The sequence below is a fragment of the Biomphalaria glabrata genome, chromosome 14, assembly GCF_947242115.1.
Source record: "Biomphalaria glabrata chromosome 14, xgBioGlab47.1, whole genome shotgun sequence".
NCBI lineage: Eukaryota > Metazoa > Mollusca > Gastropoda > Planorbidae > Biomphalaria > Biomphalaria glabrata.
Genome location: NC_074724.1, coordinates 30,256,342 through 30,265,675, shown reverse-complemented (window position 1 = coordinate 30,265,675; position 9,334 = coordinate 30,256,342). Strand labels below are relative to the sequence as shown.

Here is a 9,334-nt window from a genome sequence, read left to right as displayed (position 1 = left end):
CTTTAGACGCCAAACAAACACAACTGCTAGAGTCGGGCTTCCACGTTATTGCTATTCTTGGGATGCACAATTCTTTCTGTCACAGAACATGTCCCGGAGGTGCGGTGGCTGAGCGGTAAAGCGTTTGGCTTCCGAATTGGGGTCCTGGGTTCGAATCTTTGTGAAGACTTGATTTTTAATTTCAAAATCTTTGGGCGCCTCTGAGTCCACCCAGTTCTAGTGGGTACCTGACATTAGTAAGCCGGTTGGTCGTTGTGCTGGCCACATGACACCCTCATTAACCGTAGGCCACAGAAACAGATGACCTTAACATCATCTGCCCTTTATACCACAAGATCTAAAAGGGGAACTTTTACTTTCCCGAAAATCTCATGACGCTCGGTCACTCATTCAGTGGCCAACAATCAGTCAGTCAAAATGAGATTTTTTTTTCCTTTTTTTTCTTTTCAGAAATTGACCGATAGCTGCTATCAAATGGACCCAGCTTGAATCTTGATTCTTATCATCTAATCGTTTGAATGAGTTTACTTGATTCCATTATGCATCATTCATAGTTCAAGATCAAGTCGATAGAGTTTAGGGATAAGAATCCACAATAAAGTAATAATACATCATCCTTACAGTTGGTTGAATCGGTCAGTCGTTTTGTGTTGAACATTGAACATCAAACTAATTGAATGACATCAGTTTTGATACGTTTTGTGTTGAACATTGAACATCCCACAATATAAAGTAATAATACATCATCCTTACAGTTTGTTGAATCGATCAGTCGTTTTGTGTTGAACATTGAACATCAAGCTAATTGGATGACATCAGCGATGTACACATGAAATAAAGGAAGTATCAGTGGCTGTCGGTGTTAAGGAATTTACTCTTAAGTTATAAGATACAAGCAAATACTTTGCCTTCACACATGACGATTTATCATTCCATACGACGTATCACAAATCGGGACATTATTTTCTCTGAGGAAATTGACGAAGTAAAACTAAGATTGAAACGAGAAATAAAATATCTGGCTGGGGTTTTCCCGAAATAGTAAATTACGTCATCCTGCCCTCAAGGAGATGTCAATTCCGACAAGAAATGTGTTAAAACTGATAATAGAATTGTGGGATTGCAAAGAATACTGAAGTAGGGGCAGATCGTACAGTGAAACGAAGCATGTTAGGGTTTTTTGAAGAACAGCCCTACCCTTGGATAGAGCTTGCCAAAGGTGTGGTCATCATTCTCGTGGTCCTGTATTTATTCTACACCTGCAAGGAAAATGACGATGTGGTCACCTACGCCTTTCGGGTGGCCGTAGACGCAACTGGATCGGCCTTGAACTTTGTCTTCGGGTCTTTTGAGAACTTGGTCCACATGGCTCTGAGCAACTACCGCCTTCCGCTTGTGATCGCCATCTTGACCTGGTGGATGTTCCCAGAGATCATCGACGACTTCCTGTTCCTCGTCTACCTGGGATACCAGCGTTATAAGAACCTGCTCTTCTCCTGACCTAGTCAGATAACACACAGTCTACGCCTATTACCTACTTTAAACATACCCGGTGTTTACAGGTTGGTGGATTGATAAGGGACAAAAAAAGACATGGTAAACTTTGACAGCAAGAAGTTAGGTCTATAAATTGTTTTGTACAGGGTGGCCCTAAAGTAGATTTACTTACTTATCTAAAAGTTGTTAAACTACCTTTTATATGGTTGAAGTTACTTGCTTAGTCATACCAATATAAAACAGAAGAATGTTGCAATATTGATAGTATAATATTTTGAGCATTTGAGAGATTAAATTGTTTATGCTTATGTCGACAGGTATAACCAATTCCTGCTGTTCTAGGGTCAAAGTGTCAAATAAATAGCCTACGTGTTAACTGTAAGCCTACTTTTTGGGCCACCCTGTATATGGGGGAAAAAAAGAAAGAAATTATAAAACCTTTCACGCCTTTATTTCCATTTGTGAGGTTGTGGTGTCCTAACATTGTTTTTGTAAACCTTTGCTCAGTATATTGTACTTATGTACTTTGTAAATTAACTAGCTGTTTTTACGAACTAATTCCAATAGTAATTGTTTCGTTAACTTTGCTGTATTTTATTAAGGATTTTTACGATGCACTTTCAACTCTAAAGTATTGAAAGATCACTGCTGCTAACAAAAAAAAATCAATATATAAGATAAGATAAGATAATCTTTATTGGTCCAATCAAATGGAAATTTAATTTGGCTACAATTGATCACCTCAGCGTAACTACTGTAACAATACCAATATAGATGCTAATACGAACGACATTCACTCACACATGTGTGTGTTGTACTCGAAAAAAGCTTAGATTTTTTACATGTCTAAAGCTAAAAATTAATCTTATACTTTTTAACAATCTACATAGCTGACCAACAGCTCGGTACACTGGAGACTGGATACACTAAACAACTAGCTAGCTGTTAGTTCTGAAAATCTTTCAAAGAAACGACGCGCACGACTCTAATTAGTTGAACTCTGTTACGTGTAGTTATAAAATAGGAGGGATGGTTTTCTAGAACGCCTGAAGTGTTTTACCTCGGCGACATAGTCAGACTTTGAAATTATTCATGGAATAAAATGTTAGTGTTCATTTCTATAAGTTTAGAAATTCACAATTAGTAAACATGTAAATGAAAGAGAAATATGCTGAGCATTTTAGTTTTTAGTGGTTAGCACTTTAGATTTAGTGGTTAGCACTTTAGTTTTAGTGTTTAGCACTTTGGTTTTAGTGTTTAGCACTTTAGTTTTAGTGTTTAGCACTTAAGTTTTAAGAGAAGCCTGAGAAGGCTTTAGCCCACAAGTTCAAATTCAGGTCGTTTCCTTTATTTTTCCTTATACATTTTTAAAGCGATCACCCAAATACCCCGTTCTTTCTCCCCCCCCCCCCCCCAACTTCTTTCCAATTGGTCCAGACAACTGATAGGATCATAGCGCATTGAAAAAGCTAAAAGCATGAAATAAAAACATTGGTAGAAAATATTTTAAATCGCACAGATTTATTATTGTTAGTCTAGATTCTAGATCTATTACAAATTTAATTACAATGACTGGTCCAAACTAATAGATACAATTAATATAAGCTTTGTTTGTTTTTTTAAAGTATTTTTTTAGTATTTTGCTTGTTAGCAATTTAGTTTCGATAAGACAATATAATTCTTCTCATTTCATTCTAGAATTGAAAGTTGCTGTAGCTGGACGCGTGAAGATATATAGAGGATGAACGACTTACCTTTGAGTATGCAAACTAAGTCTACATATGTTTGATATCAATGAGCAAGTAAATAAGGAGCCACTTGGTGCAATTTAAGTCTTGGAGAATCTGAACATTGTGCTAAAAATAGAACGATGTCTAGGCAAACATCGCAATCAAGAGAAGTCTGAGATAATTGATCTGAAGTCGAAATATTCAAGAACAGGTCGATCTGTTTCGATACAAAGAAAGGATTGGCTGATAAACAAGACGAAATACCTATAAAGAAAAATAGCCAAAGTATTAAGAAAAATCGACTACATCCTATAAATTTCGACTATTTAAACAAATGTTGATTGTATCTCAGCTTAGAGTATTGATTCTGTCAATAAAAGTGAACTACATCCCATCATATTTATACTAGCTATTTTTTTACCCGGCTTTGCTCGGGGTGTTTTCGTTCTTTTGTTGTTGTTGTTTTTTATATCATAAATGGCATCTATACAGTTTTATAATATATATGTCAAGATGCCTTATTGACCTTAATCTTGTATACTCTCTTGTTGTAAGGAAATTCATATGCCCTAAAATCACCACTATTATCTAAGGAACATTCATGCCTAGTTTCCTCAAGATTGGTCAAATGGTTTGGATGTCTATGAAAGACATACATACACCTGACATTCTACTTTATGTATTAGGGTCGTATATTAATTAAAGTTGACAAAATACAGCACATTTTTTGGAGTGCTTCTGTTGTTTACATGGTTTTATCTCACTTGCTTTTCTTAGTAATCAGTTGAATCGAATCTTGAAATCGATTTCTCATCAATTCTGCCAATTATGTCATCCTTTGTGTCATACAAATATTTCATGATTCTTGAGCTGTTCATTAAGTATACATGATAACTCAAGACTCTGGCGCATAAGTTGGCAAGCTCTTTCCGCACAGACAGACCACAAGTGACGTTCATAGCCTCTTCCCAACTAGTGCCAACAGATTTAACTCTTTCTCTCCTAATCGACGATACCATCGTTGATTATTACCTCATTAAATTACATTAATGTTTAATTTTTTTAACTTGACTTTGAATTATATAAAATGAGCATGCATTCCCATTTAATTCTATACCAAATACAACATTAACAAACAACAAGGCTATTGAAGCCCAATCATAACAGGGTAGTGAAATAGTAATGAGCAAAATGAAGAATTCCTTCAAAACGTGGAAAAATAATTACGGAGAGAAAGAGTTAAGATCTTCTAAGAAGGTGAGATTTCATGCTTGATGAGGAAGGCCTTATTCTCGTCTTCTGATTTTAAGACTACATGTTATGGCTGTCCCGGAGGACCGTGTTTCTTCTTGTCTCAGGATATGCCCCGCAAATCTCATAGTCTGGACAGCACTTCGCTTACAGAGCGAGTAGCTCGAGCAGTAGGTGACGTTTCTATTGGTCACATGACCTCGGTATGCTATTCTTAGGATCCTTCTCAGATATCGCTGCTTAGCCACGTTTAGCCTCTTTTCGAACTCTGTGTATGACTTCCATGTAGGTCGCCGTTGGGACAACGATTGCATGGAGGAAGTGGATGTACCAGGTTTATTGATTTGTTTTGTCCAGAAAGCTAGTTTGGGTGTTCTGAACTGGAGCGTGCTTTTGACTTTTATTACTTTCTTTGTCTTTGTTCTTCAATAATGCCTCATAGCTTAAAACACTAACATTCACGGATCCATACAATTAGGAGTCAAGAGCTAACATTTCCTAGTCACTGATGTTAGTGCCATATTCCTTAAGAGAGTGTTGTTACCGGTCGTTGACTTCTAACACCAAACTGCTAGTTGACAACTAAACCGTTGCAGGCGTAATGTATCTTAACTAAAAAGATTTTAAATAACTTGAATAACTTCCTTTTATGAACAGAACTAAATAACACTATTTAAAATATAAATAAAATCAATTTGCGATCAAATGAAATATATGTAGTAGACTTTAGTAACAATATCTTTTAACAAAACCTAACTCACTACAATAACACTGCCTTTCAGTCTCACGTTCTGGAGTCGTCTCCCCTAAGACCAAGTGACGACAATGCCACCTATGTTGCATCATTCCCCACCACTTGCTAACCTCTTCCCAACTTCACCATTTAAACACACACACACACTCCATGACAAGGGGGCTCTTGAGAGAAGCTTTACATCTCTAGTGTTGACCCCCTAGAGAGCGGCCTCCAACATACAGCTGTCCAATAAAAAAAAAAGTGGTTTGGGTTGGCGATCGTTACTCCATCGTAGTTGGGAACTGCTGTGGTCTGGATACACAGAACGTTTAGGAACTGTCAACATTTTATTGGTGACTAGACTTTTATAATTAAAAAGCGTAGTTGACACAATCTAACTAGGTCACTTGACTCACTGTGTCTTATCAAGTGTTGACATTGCTTCCAGATTGCATCAACACTATGATGTCCAGATTGGGTATTATCACCATCAGAGGATTGTTTTTTTTTTTGTTGTTGTTGTTGTTGTTTTTTGTTGTTTTAGTTTGTTTTGTTGTTTTTTCGCAATTTTTAAAAAAATGTATTTTAGCTTACGTAAAAGTGGAAATAAAATGTCATACTTTGACATGGTGACATGGTGAGGGTGAAATACGTTGACATGGTGAGGTTGTAATACTTTGACATGGTGAGGGTGTAATACTTTGACATGGTGAGGGTGAAATACTTTGACATGGTGAGGGTGAAATACTTTGACATGGTGAGGTTGTAATACTTTGACATGGTGAGGGAGTAATACTTTGACACGGTGAGGTTGTAATACTTTGACATGGTGAGGGTGTAATAGTTTGACATGGTGAGGGTGTAATACTTTGACATGATGAGGGTGTAATACTTTGACATGGTGAGGGTGAAATACTTTGACATGGTGAGGTTGTAATACTTTGACATGGTGAGGGTGTAATACTTTGACACGGTGAGGTTGTAATACTTTGACATGGTGAGGGTGTAATACTTTGACATGATAAGGTTGTAATACTTTGACATGGTGAGGGTGTAATACTTTCACACGGTGAGGTTGTAATACTTTGACATGGTGAGGGTGAAATACTTTGACATGATGAGGTTGTAATACTTTGACATGGTGAGGGTAAAATACTTTGACATGGTGAGGGTGTAATACTTTGACATGATGAGGTTGTAATACTTTGACATTGTGAGGGTGAAATACTTTGACATGGTGAGGGTGTAATACTTTGACATGATGATGGTGTTTTTAGCGGAGTAAATTTAAAAAAAAAGTATTTCCACAATATTGTGGATCACAGTAATCAGGTTTTTGTTTACATTTTGAATTTTAAACTCGGTCATTCTCCAAAAAGACATTTTTAAGCAATCAGTCACAGAGGGATATGGTAATATGTGGGGGGAGATCTAGTCGAACAAATAATAAATGTTAAGTTAAAAAAAACTAAACCCTTCCAATTTCCCCCTTTCCCACTGAGAAAGAATCCTGGTTAAGCGAATGTGTAGATCTACTACACTTTATAATATTCCAATTATAGGCTTTTAGTCCTAGACTTAGAAGATGATGCGCACAATTTCCCTGAACATAAATTTATTAAACTCTTCAAGGAATGCGGAAATACCCCCAAGACAAATACTACGTTCAAGATAAATATTTTCTTGTTCTCTAGCCAAATTTAAATTAATTTCTTTTAATGCTAATAGGAAATTAAACGGATTAACTAGAGTTTTCTCTGTTTGGCCAACATTCTTGAAATTCTTTTCCTAACGATATACATCAACTGTCAAATTTATAGGAAAATCGTAAGAGCCGTTTTTGAGATCCTGACCACTTGTGAAAATTTGCTTTTGTGGTGGGCTGATCAAAGACATGAGTGACATCTTATTTTACAAACAGTTTTTGCAGCGATTTCTACAGTCAACGATTAGTTCTAAGAGGATTAGAAATACGGTTGATTGAATTTAGGAAAATTAATTGTTAACGCTAAGCACTGTCCTCTTCCGGTGGAGCAGACGAGTTAATCTTGACGTAGAAATGTTGTTTCCTTCGATAGAGAAGTATATTGTCTGCCTGTTATATTGCCGTCATTTGATTGTTTGATAAAATGTTTGTAGTTTTCTGAAACGATTTGATAGAGCTAAATTGGCACATGAATAACGTTAATGAATTAAAACTCATTTTATATTATCAGATGTCTATTTCAACTCCATCTGAATTTCCTATTTAACAAAGTGTGGTAAAATATTGAAATAATTGTGGGGGGAAAAAAAAGACTGGTAAAACAGCATTAAGAATATTAATTTAAAAAAAAATTCCGTAAAATGTTGTGTTAACTTAAAACAATGGTAACATATTGTATTAAAACACTGGTAAAGTATTGTGGTAAATCACAGATTTAAAACACAGTGTAATTGCTGCAGTACACTAGGTTTTAAATAATTTTTTTTCACTGTTTATTTTTTCATTTGGGGTCATGAAATTCACTTTGCCTAGGGCCTCCAATTATTGAAGGCCGGCCCTGCCAGCGAAGCAAGTCGTCTAGAATGTTAGATTTATATTCCTAGCTCATTTAGACATGATCCGATTACCTTTCTACACTTAGGGCTACATTTGGATTACAGAGCTGTGACTGTATACTTAAGTGCTTGTATTCCCGTCTTTCATATTCCAGTGTCTCATTATTTAATTAACTCTATAAATAAATCATTCCATCTTTTCTGAATAAACCATTAATGTCGCAAACAACTTCGGAATAGAGTTCAATTCTACAGAGTTTCACGACATGTTATTTCTGTTTCTTTTTTTTTTTTTTTTAATGCTGTATGATCCTGTCTCAAACTAATGTTTCGTGAAAGTAGGTTAGAGTGAACTGATATAGATCTAGGGAACCTACATACTGATCTTTGATGGTGTAGGTTAAGGAACAACCAACAGAGAAGCTGGTCAAGAGGAGCCCCAGGGTCTTTACCTTCCCCACACACACACAGTATCACCTTTTGATGTGTTTTAAGTGACTGAGCGTGAAAGCTACAAGAAAACATAATATATGTATTTGTGGTAGATTGTCGTTGACAGTTGTAGGACCAAACTGCTGGTAGACAACACAATTGCTGTAGGCGTATTATATCTTAACTTTAAAAAAAAATTGAAATAAGTTGAATAAGCTTCTTTTGAGAACAAAATTTAATTTTTATTACAGTATAGACAAATTCAGTTTGAGATGAAATAAACGTAGTTGACTTTAATGATGGTATTTTCAACAAATCTACCTCACTATAAAAACACGTCTTTTCACTCTGGCAGTCTGGACTCATCTTGCATAACCAGGACAGCTTACGCAATGCCGCTTATCTAGTATCATTCACACTGCATAGCCACCAACCAATCGCTACACACAAGCACACAAACAGATGCTCCATAACAGTATTTAACATATTCAAAACAACAACACTAAAAAAAAAATAAGTTTTGAAAAACTTGTTTCTTTACTCTAAAGGAATTTTTTTTTGTTATAAAATTAGACCTCCCTTCTTCCTCTCAGTGTCGTTCCTGATTAAATAAAAGCAACAAATAGCAGCTCAAATTGTGCATTGTGTAGTAGTTACATACTAGCAGTCTAAAATGGTAAGGCTTCAAGTAGAAATAAGTTTTGTAACTTCCTCATAGGTTTGACATTTCCTTTACTTCCTAATGTATGCTATTAATAAAACCTTACCAGTCCATTAGGCAACTATAAGAAGGTATTTTTTTTAAACTATTTTTTTTTTATTTCAAAGAACAACAGCACACACACACGCACAAACTTCCTGAAGAGTTGAACTTCTGTGTTAGGTCTGTACTGAAAGTAGTTCACGCGAAGATAGACGTTTAAGAGCTACGTACATAGGCGTTGTCAGGCTGAAAGGTCGGAAGTGTAAGGGAGGTGCACCAAGAACTTAAAACAAATGCAAGAAAAGGATATGTTATCTTTTTCTCGCTTGTTACGCTATTTTTTAAAAAGCTTCTATCAACTCACATTGTCTGTCTGATTCAATTTTTAAAGCTTCTATTAAATCACATTGTCTGAGTCAAATTTTTAAAGCTTCTATCAACTCA

General features: G+C 35.8%; 1 long non-coding RNA gene across 2 annotated transcripts; it reads left to right on the top strand.

Annotated features, from left to right (window-relative positions):
- The first annotated feature begins 733 nt into the window (after positions 1-733).
- On the top strand, positions 734-3,626 carry LOC106062449 (uncharacterized). Of its 2 annotated transcripts, none has more exons than XR_008774855.1 (2): positions 734-1,562; positions 3,196-3,626. It is a non-coding gene; the product is annotated as an uncharacterized LOC106062449 (long non-coding RNA). The 2 variants fall into 2 exon arrangements; XR_001216820.2 differs by having other exon boundaries at positions 734-1,596.
- Positions 3,627-9,334: the final 5,708 nt, after the last annotated feature.